Below are 12,167 nucleotides of genomic sequence, written 5' to 3'. Positions count from 1 at the left end.
AGGCTTGCTTGCAGGTTTCTCGGTGGAAGGTGGAGCGCAACCAACTCCAACCAAGGCAACTCAAACGGAACCCCGTTCACACCGCCGTGTCAATCGTTCTCGGTTTGGACCACCAGCAACATTATCAATAATCATAATTGATTAATATATGCTGATAAATATATATATATATCTACTAAACAAAGAATTTATTAGTATAATTAAATTATTATAGAAATTAATGATATTATTAATAATTATATTTGTTGAATATATGCTGATATTAATGAAAAATACTTTTCATTAGTATTATTCTAGCAAGATCATTAGATTACATTAATATTTTATTAATTTTTAATATATTTTTATGTTCATAATCTTACTTAAAAAAAGAAAAGACAACCACAAACAATCTCATTATATTATATTTAAATATCCATAGATTCAATATTTTCCTATTTCTTATTATATATAGGTTGGGCATCTCATTATTGCTTTCCCAACCAGAACATTCAAGAAAGCCAAAATAAAACCCAGCGCATACTGAGCACCAACTACCCCCTCCTATATAAATATACCCCAAGCCCTGGGATATGTACCAGTATTACAAGAGAAGGAGAGGAAGAGAAAAGTGTAAGAATGGCATCAGTGGGAGGAGAGCTTGTGAAGCTTTTGGGGGGGGGGGGGGGGGGGGGGTGGGCAAGCCCGTTTGTGATTCGGACAAGGATCGCTCTGAATCTGAAGGGAGTGGATTACGAGTTCTTGGAGGAGGTGTTTGGGATGAAGAGTGAGCTGCTGCTCGAGTCCAACCCTGTGTACAAGAAAATTCCTGTACTCATCCATGAAGGCAAGCCCGTCTGTGAGTCCATGATCATCGTTCAGTACATCGACGACGTCTAGGCTGCCAAGGGCTCCGCCATCCTGCCCGCCGATCCCTATGAAGGCGCCATTCACCGCTTTTGGGCATTCTACGTTGATGACAAGGTACTCATTCTAATCTAATTGTTGCTTGGGGCATTTTATTTGCAGTCCTATAAGCTTTGCTCTGTGTACGTTTTCCTCGATGTAAAAATATAGGTCTAACTTTGCGTAACAATGATTGGTTCCGAGTGCTAATGCGGTGGGGGGGACTCTGAGAAACAAAAGGAAGGAAAAAAAGGAAAGAAAAGATGTAGAAGAACGAAGAAGGAAAAGGGTTGAAAGAAAAGAAAGAAGAAGGACAAGGAAAGAAGGAAAAGAAAGGAGAAGAAAAAAATGAATGGGAGAAAAAAATGAACTAATGGAAGGAAGAAAAAGAGGAATAAGGGAAAGGAAAGAGAAAAAAGGGTAAGAAAATAGAATAAAGAAGGAAAAGAAAAAAAAGAAATGTATTAAAATTAAGAAAGGAAAGAGAGAGAAAGGAAAGAGAGACTACGAGTATCTCTACAAGGATGCTTGATTTGGATGGCCACATGAGACACAAGAAAAGAAAGGAAAGAAAGCAAAAGGAAAGGAAAAAAAAATGAAAGAAAAGGAAAGAATGGAGAAATAAAAGAAAGAAAGGAAGCAAAACAATAGGAAAGAAAAGAAAGGAGAAGAAAAAGAAAAGAAAGAAAGAAACCAAAGGAGAAAAAAGTGAAAGAATGAAGGAAGATAAAAAAAGGAAGAAGGGAAAGGAAGGAGAGAAAAAAAGTAAAAAGAAAGAAAGATAGAAATGTAAAAAGGGAAGAAAGGAAAAGAAAGAGAAAGGAAATAGATTGATTTGGATAGTCACCAAGACGAAGCAGGATAGCAGAGCATCCCATTTTATGGAGAAACTGGGATAGGGATTTAAAACTTTGGTTAATAGTAATAAAAGTAGAACTCTTTATATTTTCAAATGATTATTTTCCAAATAAAGTTGGCATCCCTTTAATTGGGCTTTTTTTAACTATGCACCCTTGCAAATACATCTTACTACATATTTATCCTTCGAAAATCACTATTTGCAAATATGTCCCTCAATTCATCTTGTTTGTGTATTAATGCCTGTCCCATTAGATTTTAGGTTGATTGCATTAAAACTTGGCTGTTTTGAGTTTCATTTAGCACTACTATCCTTTTGATTAAATACCCTTGAAAAATTTTAACATTCAATTTATATTGAAAAGCGGTTTATTTTATATAATTTTATCAATATATTAATATAAAAAGGTAATAAAGTCATTAAAGTTAAATAATAATTTATTAACACTGCTAGTAAGTAAAGGGAGGGGTGTTCAAGTCAAGACAAGACAAGTTAAAGAGTATATATGCAAATAGTGATTTTAAGGATAAATATGCAATAAGCCATTTTTGTAAGGGAATATTGGAGAAAACCCTAAAATTTGACTAGAGTGGATAGAGGCCTTATTTTATCTTTTATCTTAACTCTGTTTAATCCCGGGTCATAGTCAGCATTAAAGTAGAAGTTAGTTAAAGCCACAAAAAGGTAAAAGGTTTACATGTATCAAAAAGTTAAATATGTTGGAAACTAAGATTTTGGGAAAAATTTTCTCCAAAATGACCTAAAAAAATCCCCAAAGATGAGAATTTTAGAAACAGCTTTTGGAGTATGAAACTGAACCAAAACTGATAAGAAAAGACTGGGTAATTGGGACCATTATTTTTAATACTAGGTATAATTTTGGGAAGTCTCACCACTGCGAGTCTTTTTTTTTTTTTTTTGGGGGGGGGGGGGGGGGGGGGGGGTGATTTTTGTCTTTGTAAAGATGATGGTATGTTTTAGTTTTCTGCTGTTCAGATCTAAAGTTGTGAGACCAGAACATCATGGTCAGCTTAGAAAATTTAAAATTGCTGAACCATTATAAAGTCAATAAAGAAATGTCTCAGGTCATTAGTGGTTATATATTATGTAGAGTGCATGTGTGTGAGAGAGATTGGTAAGTTTTAATTATAGATCCGTACTCATCTTACCCTCATAAACAACCTTGAGAAACAGGATTAGTTTGCCTACAATTTATGAGAAGTCCACCATCCAGGATTAGTTCTCCACCCTTACAACGGTCAGTTAGATATCAATTCTATTTTCAAGATTCTTGTTGATGTTTGTTAGGTATTTTAGCATTATGCTCAGACTTACTGCAGGTTCCTATAAGTTTTCAATTTAAATTGCTGAATAAACATAAAAATCTGTCCCACTATTTGTCATTGTAAATTTGTCTCATTATTCTCAACATCCGAATAAACAATCGAAGAAAAATGTATTGACCTACATCCCTGTAACTGTAAGATCATGATTAATAAAATTGCTCCAAATGAGGTTCACAATCTTGGTTCTGGATCTTGTACTGGTACCATGTTTGATATGCGCTTTTGTACCAATCAATATCATATGCCTAGTATTGGGCGGTACATGCTGGTATTGAGAATATTGGTTTCTAGCTTTAATGACTTAAAATTATCTTTTCATGGTTGACACATCTGATATGAAGACTATTGTTGATGGTGATGACTAATTCATTTTCTTCTTTCTTTTCCTATTCCATTTTCATTTTTGTGCAGTGGTTCCCTTCAGTACTTGGAATCTTTAAGGCAGAAACGGAGGAGGCTAAGTTAGAAGCAGTGGAGCAGGCCTTTGCTGGGCTGAAACTTTTGGAGGCGGCTTTTGAGAAATGCAGCAAAGGAAAGGGTTTCTTTGGTGGTGACACCATTGGGTACCTGGACATTGCCCTTGGGGGTTTCTTGGGGTGGCTCAAGGCAACAGAGAAAATCATTGGCATCGAGCTTCTTGACAAGGGGAAGACACCTCTCTTGGTTGGATGGGCGGTGAGATTCTGTGCCAATGATGCTGTGAAGGGGGTGATGCCGGAGACCAACAAGCTGGTGGAATTTGGCAAGATGCTTCAGGCCAAGTTTAAGGCTGCTGCTCCTGCTCAATGAAGAAATGAAGCCTTCAGACAGGTTGGAATCAAGCATGGTCAAGAACTGCTTAAAAAAGTTTTACTTATAGATCATGGTTTTTGGTCCATATAAAAACCAAAAACCATGGGTTGTCTCTAGTTGGGTTTAGGTTTTTGAGGTTGAAACAAGCAGGACTGGTGATTTTGACTGAATAAGACATGATCAGATTGGTAAACAAGTTGAATCGATCGAGTCATGATCAATTCCTGTAGTAGTTTTGGTTAAATTTAATCAATTTTTAGGCCTATCTTTTTTGCCTATTGTGATCCGACTGGAACAACGAGCACCATAGACATTACTTACCCTTCCATCAAGGCCGTTAAAAAGGTTTTGCAATTAAGCTAGTTGTCACAAATTAAGTTTTGTTTTTCATTGTTGTTGCAAGACTTATTCCATGAATGGGAAACAGTCTCCTGCATATTGTGAATCCACAACGAAGCACAAAAGTATAACCAAATAAGAATAAATATCAAAAGTAAGTTATTAAATTTAAATAAGTATAGATAAAAAGATAAATTAATATGGAGATAGAAAATAGAAGCTAGAGAGTATAAGTATTTAAGCCATAATAACTAAAGAAAAAGATGATAAGATCACAAAATGTCTCCAAATGAATAATAGCCATGATTATTATAAAATCAATTCTATTTCTCTGTTAATGATATAATGATATTTAAAGATTAATACAAATTTGATTACATTCTAATATATGGGCTCGTTTGGTTCGCGGGAAGTATTTTCCCTCCTAGGAATATGATTCCTGGGAATCAGATTCCTAGAAAGAGGATACCTAGGAAAGTACTTTTGGCATGTTTGGTTAACCATGGGAAAGTGACAAATTTTCAGAGTGCTTATGTTTGGTTGACCATCCACTTTCCTAGGAAAGTTATGTATAATTCCTATTATGCCCTTAATAAAAATTAGGTTTTTAATGCCTCTTTAATGCTTCTTTAATGCTGAAGGGTCTTTTTGGGAAAAAATAAAAAAAGAGTGATTCCTATCTCATGGGAAAGTAACTTTCCCATGTTTCTCATGGGAAAGACTTTTCCATGAAATGGGGGAATCATATTCCCATGGGAATACAACTTTTGCATCTCTCTCCTTTGAAAACTCCAACCAAACAAGAGGCATTTCATTACTTTCCCGTTGACCACACTTTCCCCCCTCCTTTTCCTGCGAACCAAACGAGCCCTATGAGTGGTTAAATTAAATATCTGAATTGAATTGAATCACAATTCTAATTTATTGCCTTCTATACCTATTCCATTTTAAGTCATAGTAAATAAAGAAAAATACGCTAATAACAATAGAATGTCGCCAAAGGAATTACTATCCTTATTGTAAAATCAATTTTATTTAAGCTAAGGATATACATAAATTAATATAAATTTGACTACATTCTAATATATGACTCATTAAATTAAATATATGAATTGAATTGCTATTTTTTTTTCTTGCATTCCTTCATTTCACATTCAAACATTGGATTGAGGATTCTAATTTCTTACCTTCTATTCCATATCATTCCGATTTCCATTCCTATATCACCAAAAAAAATATACATAAAATCACCAAAAAAAAAAAAACCATCGTTATTATAAAATCAATTCTATTTCTGCTAGTGATATACATAAATATAAATTTAAATGCACTCTAATATATGACTGGTTAAATTAAATATTTGAATTGAATTGCTATTCCTTTTCTTCGTTCCTTCATTTCACATTGAGCAACAGAATGGGAATCAAGATTCTAAATTCTTGACTTCTAGGATCTTTGGTACCAACCTCCAAAGAAACCACCAACTAGTTGGTGTTTTCACAAGAACTTAATATATCAAAAAATAAAAAACAGTTTTTTTATTTACTGGTGCCAAAATTATGGGAGTAAAGGACTTGTTAATTGCAGGGTTTATTCGTAGGATACACGCGCGGAGCGGGATCGGCCTTACTTGGTCCGATCCGTCGCCCTCGGCTGTTGCGTGGGCTCGGTCCCGTCCCGTTCGGTGAAAGTTTTGCCCACTCTGGTGCGTCCCCGTGGGTTGCAAAAATGTCTCGTGAAAAAATGCATACACTACACGAAAACTCATCTTTCCCGACGCTTTTTATAATCTTTATCGACGCTTATAAGCGTCAGCTAAAGTTCCCGCAACGCAAACAGAAGCGTCGCAAAAGCGTCGGCGAGATCGAAGTGGCAAAAGTTTTTGCCGACGCTAAGAGAAAGCATCGGCAAAAACAGAGCTTTTCCGACGCTAACAAAAGCGTCTGCAAAAACGACATTCGCCGACGCTTTAAAGCGTCCGGAATGTCCAAAGAAGTTCTGGATTTTTCCCGTCGCTTTAAAGCGTCGGCAAATGTATTTTTGCCGACGCTTATTTTAGCGTCGGCGTAGGCACTCAGTTTACCGACGCTTTAAAGCGTCGGCGTAGGCGTGCCACAACTTTTATTTACCAACGCTTTAAAGCGTCGGGATTGCTATTTTTTAAAAAAAATAAAAATACGAATATAAATTATAAAAACACATTATAACAATATGAACCTGTATTACATTTACATTGACACAAACATTCAAATCATTCGAAATATTTAAATTGTCATATCTTAGAATTACAATGTACTTTGCAAAATAAGAAACATATACATATCAAACTTCATAAAAACCAGTCTAGAGGGTATCAGGGACGGGATTCAGCTCCATCATCATCATCTCTATGAGCTTTTAAGTCTCAGGAATTTGCAAAAAAAAAGGGGAAACCATTTGAAAGTATCATTGAACATCTATGACATGCACATTCAAAATAAAAACCATGTGTGAAAGCTTGCCGACAATCTTTTTGCCTTCATAACACGAATAGCAAGCAACATGACAACAAACTCATAGGCCTCATGCTGATCGAATAAATCGACAACAAACGAGTCAGAAGAAAACGAGGAACAAAAGAAAATCGAAAAAGAATTTTCTTTCTAAGCAAAAAGACTTACTCCAGTATAGGTTGTACCAAGTAAACAGTAATGGCAGAAAGAGAGTCACAAAAAGCAAACACAAGCTCAAGACAAAATCAACAATCACTTACCTCGATAGCCTTGCTTGGAGCAACTCGGATGACGTTGACAAAATTGCCACGAAACAACGCCTTCCACCCCTCAGTCCCTATAATAGTGTGGAACACTTCGGTCGTCGAGTTCCCATTGCTACCCACCATGAGATGCGTTCTGATCGTCTCCAAGGGAGCGACCGCGGTTCGCGAGACCGCCCCGGCAATCCCCCCACTGAACAGCCTCTTGAAATGGGGGTTTCCAATCCGAATCTTTAATTTCAACCCGATAAAGAAATATTCACGATCGAAATGCAAGACAGCGAACTTTATACCCAGATTCAACAAATTCCAGTACTACCGAATTAATCTTCCCCTTTTCTGTAACATCAAAACTCCGGTCCTCAAAGTAGCACCGCAGTATCCATCAAACTTGATGACACGACTACCGAATCGAACCCATAACTTACAACCCCTAGGCCTCGAGGATCAACGCGAAAAAAAGGAATCAAGACTCCAGGAAACCCAATTCCCAGACAAAAACTATCGAAATAATTACTAGGTGACGATAAGAAAGAGGGAACCCTAACCCTAATTTGAGATCACAAAGGATAAGAAAAAAGAAAGTAAATCTTGAGCAAAGATGATGATGGAATCGAAATCACTGAAACGAGAACCGGATTTCTTACCTTTCTGGCTCTGTCATTTCTGCTACTCTCCTGCTTCTTGTGATCTTGTTTCTCCTTCTATGAGCCTCTCCTATGGTTTCTTCTTCTTGGATCTTCTTCTAGGGCTCTGCTCCGGTCTTTCTCGATTCCTTATCGGCTGAGATATTTCCTCCTCCTTTTCTCTTTGTCCGTTCTTCAGAAGGTGGTTTGAGTTCCCATCGACCATAGAATGCTTATGACCGAGAGGATGCCCCTCTTTGCTTGCAGGGGCGAATGACGGGCGCACCAAACACAGAGGGTCACGTGGGCTGCGTCGTGGCAGTTCGTCGCCGGAGAGGAGGAAGGAGGAGAGGAGCAGAATGAGGAGGGGAACGGCCCGCTTGTTTTTTGTTGTGAATTTGAGTTCTGATGACGCGTATACGCGTCGTCTTAGGCCACAATCTACCACGACGCTAATTAGCGTCGTCTATGGCCGACGCTTTTAAAAAGCGTCGTCATATGTTGGGGCTGGACCGAAAATTGCCGACGCTTGTAAAAAGCGTAGGCAAAAAAGGATCGGTAAAACCTCATTTTCTTGTAGTGATAAGATGATAAGAACTCCCTTAGCCACCAGAGTTTATTAAAAGGTGGAATGTATAAGCAATAGAAAAGAAACAAGAGTGGTGAAAACAAGAAGAAATACAGGGTGAAAACGAACTAGCGTAGGTTAACTTCAACTGAGAGGAAGATACCCAAACTTAAAAGAACACTGAGAACAGAAGACCTTTTCTCGTGTGGCTGCATCAAGCTCGGTGTTTAGAGAAGTGCAGTATTCATCTTATCAGGGGTGAAGAATCCATCATATTAAGAATGCAGCCAAAATAGAACCAAGGGATGCTCACCCAGAACAACACAGAAGAACAATAGGAAGCCTCTTCTGGTGTGACTGTATCAAGATCGGCCATCATATTAACTAATCGAAAGCTTAGGAGTCTCTAATTTTTTTCCAGACTTTGCCGAAGCCTGAAAGATCCTTTGAGCCGTACAGGATTGACCAGTCATTTAGAAGGTAGATAATTTTTTCAGCAATGGCATCAGGAGACACAGCCAAATGCAGCATTTGACCTTTGTAGGTATCTTCATATTCCAAAGAGTTCAAGCCAATTTCCATTTAATGCCTCCAGAGTTAATAAAATGATAAAGGGAAGAGGAAGAAAATTCACCAGAAGCATTGAGCTGCCAAACAATGCTGTCATTATTTGAAGAGAGCTAGGAATCAGCTAGAACAGCATTCAGAGGGATGAATGCTTCTGATGACCCAAAGATTGATTTAAAGATTGATTTTGATGATCACAAAACCTTGAAGTATAAATACTAATGTTTGTGTTGCAAGAAGAAAGATAACTTGTTTTGCAAGGAACATAGCAAGTTGGAAAAATACAAGAAGGCCTCAAAAGCTCTCAAGAAAAGTTGGAAGAAAGCGACACTTTATTGACCCAAGTTTCAAGTTCAAATGATTCAAGTTAGAGGAGCAAATTCAAAGAAAGATTCAAAAGAATAGTCCTCGAGTCGACTCCTGGAAGTTTAGAGTCGACTCTGGCACTCTGGAGTTTCAAGAAACAGTGCTCGAGTCGACTCCGATACTCTATGAGTCGACTCCGACTGAGAATAAACAAAAAGACAGAGAGTTGATTTTCAGCGCTACAGTGCTCGAGTCGACTCCTACTTCAGCGCTACAGTGCTCGAGTCGACTCCTACTTCAGTGCTACAGTGCTCGAGTCGACTCCTACTTCAGCGCTACAGTGCGGAGTCGACTCCCAGCTACAGTGCCGACAGACTACTATTCACAAGTGACTCCTGTTTTAGCCGAGTCGACTCCAGCACGCTGGAAGGCATAACGGCTAGTTTTTTCTTGATTCCAACGGCTCTATTTTTGTCTCTAACGGCTAGATTTTTGTTTCCACTCCCTCTAAAGCTATAAAATCAAGAGGAGAGCTAGGAAAGAAGGTATGGAAGTGGGAGAGAACACTTAGGAAAGAGATCTCAAAGAAAAATCTTCCAAAAGCACAAAAGGGCCATTCAAAGCAAAATAGAGAGAAGAAGAGCATCCGAGTGAATCCCAAAGCTTCCTCTCTAACTGTGTGCTGCCTCAGTGATCCTCTACCTCGTGCGAAATCAGAAGAGGGTCAAGTAAAGAAGAAGCCGAGTTTCCTCATCTACACAACTTGTTTGAGAGCTTCTCTTTACTCTATTTGTTTATATTGTTATATTTGCTTGTTTAAGAAGCTTTGATTTGTTTTAAATTCGTGTTCTAATATCTTGTAACTTGATTCAATCAAGGGATTGAATCAAGGGGTTAAGGTTTGTTGGTGAGCCAAAGGGAAAACCAACATTGTAAGATTGTGGTTGGTGAGCCTTTGGGAAAACCAACTGGGTTGATTGTGAACCCGGAAAACAATCGTTGTAAGGTTGTGGTTGGTGAGCCTTTGGAAAAACCAACTGGGTTTGATTGTGAATCCAGGAAAACAATCGGTTGGTTCTAGTCGGTGAGCCTGTGAAAACTGACCGAGTTCGTTGTAATCTCGCAAAACAACAAGTTGGGTTGTGAGCTTGTAAAACAACCGGCTGTAATCTAGAGGATTATAGTGAAATTTCCAAGAGGTCTTGGGGAGTGGATGTAGGTGCTGGGGTGCACCGAACCACTATACATCTTTGTGTTTGTGATGCCTTATCTCTTGTATTTCATGCCTTACATTCATACTTGATTATGCAATATCTCTAGCTTTGTTTTCTATAGAGTTCTAAGTGATTGTTTAGAATTTGCTTAGCTTCCTCTCCATTCTTACCATACACATAGATTAAAATTGATCATACAACTATAAGTTAATTTTAGATCAATTGCACCCTAAAGCCATAGTATAATTGCTCTAGCTTAATTTTCCACTACTTTACTTGTAATTGCCTAGAGCTTAAGTAAATAACATCTTATCATTCCGCGGCATTCAATTCAAAGTAAAAATTAGGGAACATAATTTTTAGAAAACCCAATTCACCCCCCCTCTTGGGTTGTCACCTTGGGCAACAAGTGGTATCAGAGCAGGTGCTCTTCTATTAATTATAGTCTTAACCGACTAGAGCTAAAGATTATGACAACCCCACATAACATATTATTTGCCGAGGGACTTTCCATAAATAGACCTCCACTGTTTGATGGAACTTACTATATTCAATGGAAAGCTAGAATGAAAATTTTTGTTCAATCACAAAACTATAAAATATGGAACATCATTATAAATGGCCCTCACACACTCTCTCAAGCTGTTAATGAAAAAGACCTAGCACAATTGAATGCTAATGCTATGAACATATTATATTGTGCTATTCATGAAACAAAATTTAATGAAATTTCTGCATGCTTATCTGCTAAGGAGATTTGGGATACTTTAAAAAATATTTATGATAAATCTCAGATTAGCTCACATATGCTTCAATTGCATACTAACAATGAGACTGCAGAATCTTCCACATTAGCCGAGTCGACTCCCAGTTTGTCCGAGTCGACTCCTAGAGACAAACAGTCTGAAAGGCAGAGACTCAGTCTTGGAGATCCTGTGAACGAGTCGACTCCAAGTATTTCAGAGTCGACTCCCAAGTTAGCCGAGTCGACTCCAACAAGGCCCGAGTCGACTCCGAGGCAGAACAGTTCAAAAGACAGAGAATCATCTTTTAGGCCTCTGAGAACGAGACGTCTTTCGAAGATCTCGAGTCGACTCTCAAGTCAGTCGAGTCGACTCCAAGTAAACCCGAGTCGACTCGAGGAAGAAAGAACAACAAAGAAGAAGAGGAAGCAAGATGAAAGAAAGAAAGAGATAAAGAGGAAGAAAGCCTTGACCAAGAAAGAGTCAAGCAAGAAAATGAAAGCTAGGAGCAACAATGATGATATTAGCTCCAAAGAACTACAAGAGGTAACTAACTTGTGCTTTATGGCACAAGAAGATAAGGTAAAATCTGAATCTACTTTTACATCAAATGATTTTCAAGAAGAATTCTCTTATGATGAATTATTAAATGCTTTTCATGATTTGTATGGTAAATGTAGAAAATTAGCTATGAAGAATAAAAATCTTAAGAAACTAAATCTGAAAATTTCAAAAGAAAGAAATTCTAGTGATGAAATACAAGATAAACTAAACTCTGAAAATGAAAGCTTAAGGTTAAATTTAGAACAATTGATTCAAAAAAATCAGAGTTTAATTAAAGAAAATCAAAACTTAAGTAAAGAAATTAACCAATTAAAATCTTTTATTAACAAATTCACTGTAAGTTCAAAAAGATTAAAAATGATGTTTGAAAGCCAATATGTTGCTTATGATAAATCAAAACTTGGCTTGACTCCTTTACTTAACAATAAATCTCTAGAGAAAAAGGTTATCAATTCACCAAGCAAACCATTAAATAAGATAACTTATTTCAAACATGAAAAGAATAGGCATAACAACTTTACCTATCGTTCTAACATAATTAAATCAAGTGGTAAAGTTATTACAATTAAACAAATTTGGGTTCCAAAAGGAACTATATGTCCT

The 12,167-nt window shown here is 37.3% G+C and overlaps 1 pseudogene across 1 annotated transcript; it reads left to right on the top strand.

Annotated features, from left to right (window-relative positions):
• The first annotated feature begins 483 nt into the window (after positions 1-483).
• Positions 484-4,711, top strand: LOC103698457 (glutathione S-transferase U17-like; annotated as a pseudogene). Its single transcript, XR_015987737.2, has 2 exons — positions 484-963; positions 3,502-4,711. The product of XR_015987737.2 is annotated as a glutathione S-transferase U17-like (transcript).
• The last annotated feature ends 7,456 nt before the right edge of the window (positions 4,712-12,167 follow it).

This window comes from Phoenix dactylifera, chromosome 5, assembly GCF_051530095.1.
Source record: "Phoenix dactylifera cultivar Ajwa chromosome 5, Ajwa_hap1_PhDact_Kaust_v1.1, whole genome shotgun sequence".
Lineage (NCBI taxonomy): Eukaryota > Viridiplantae > Streptophyta > Magnoliopsida > Arecales > Arecaceae > Phoenix > Phoenix dactylifera.
The sequence above is the reverse complement of the archived record's forward strand: the minus strand, read 5'-3'. Positions and strand labels throughout refer to the sequence as shown.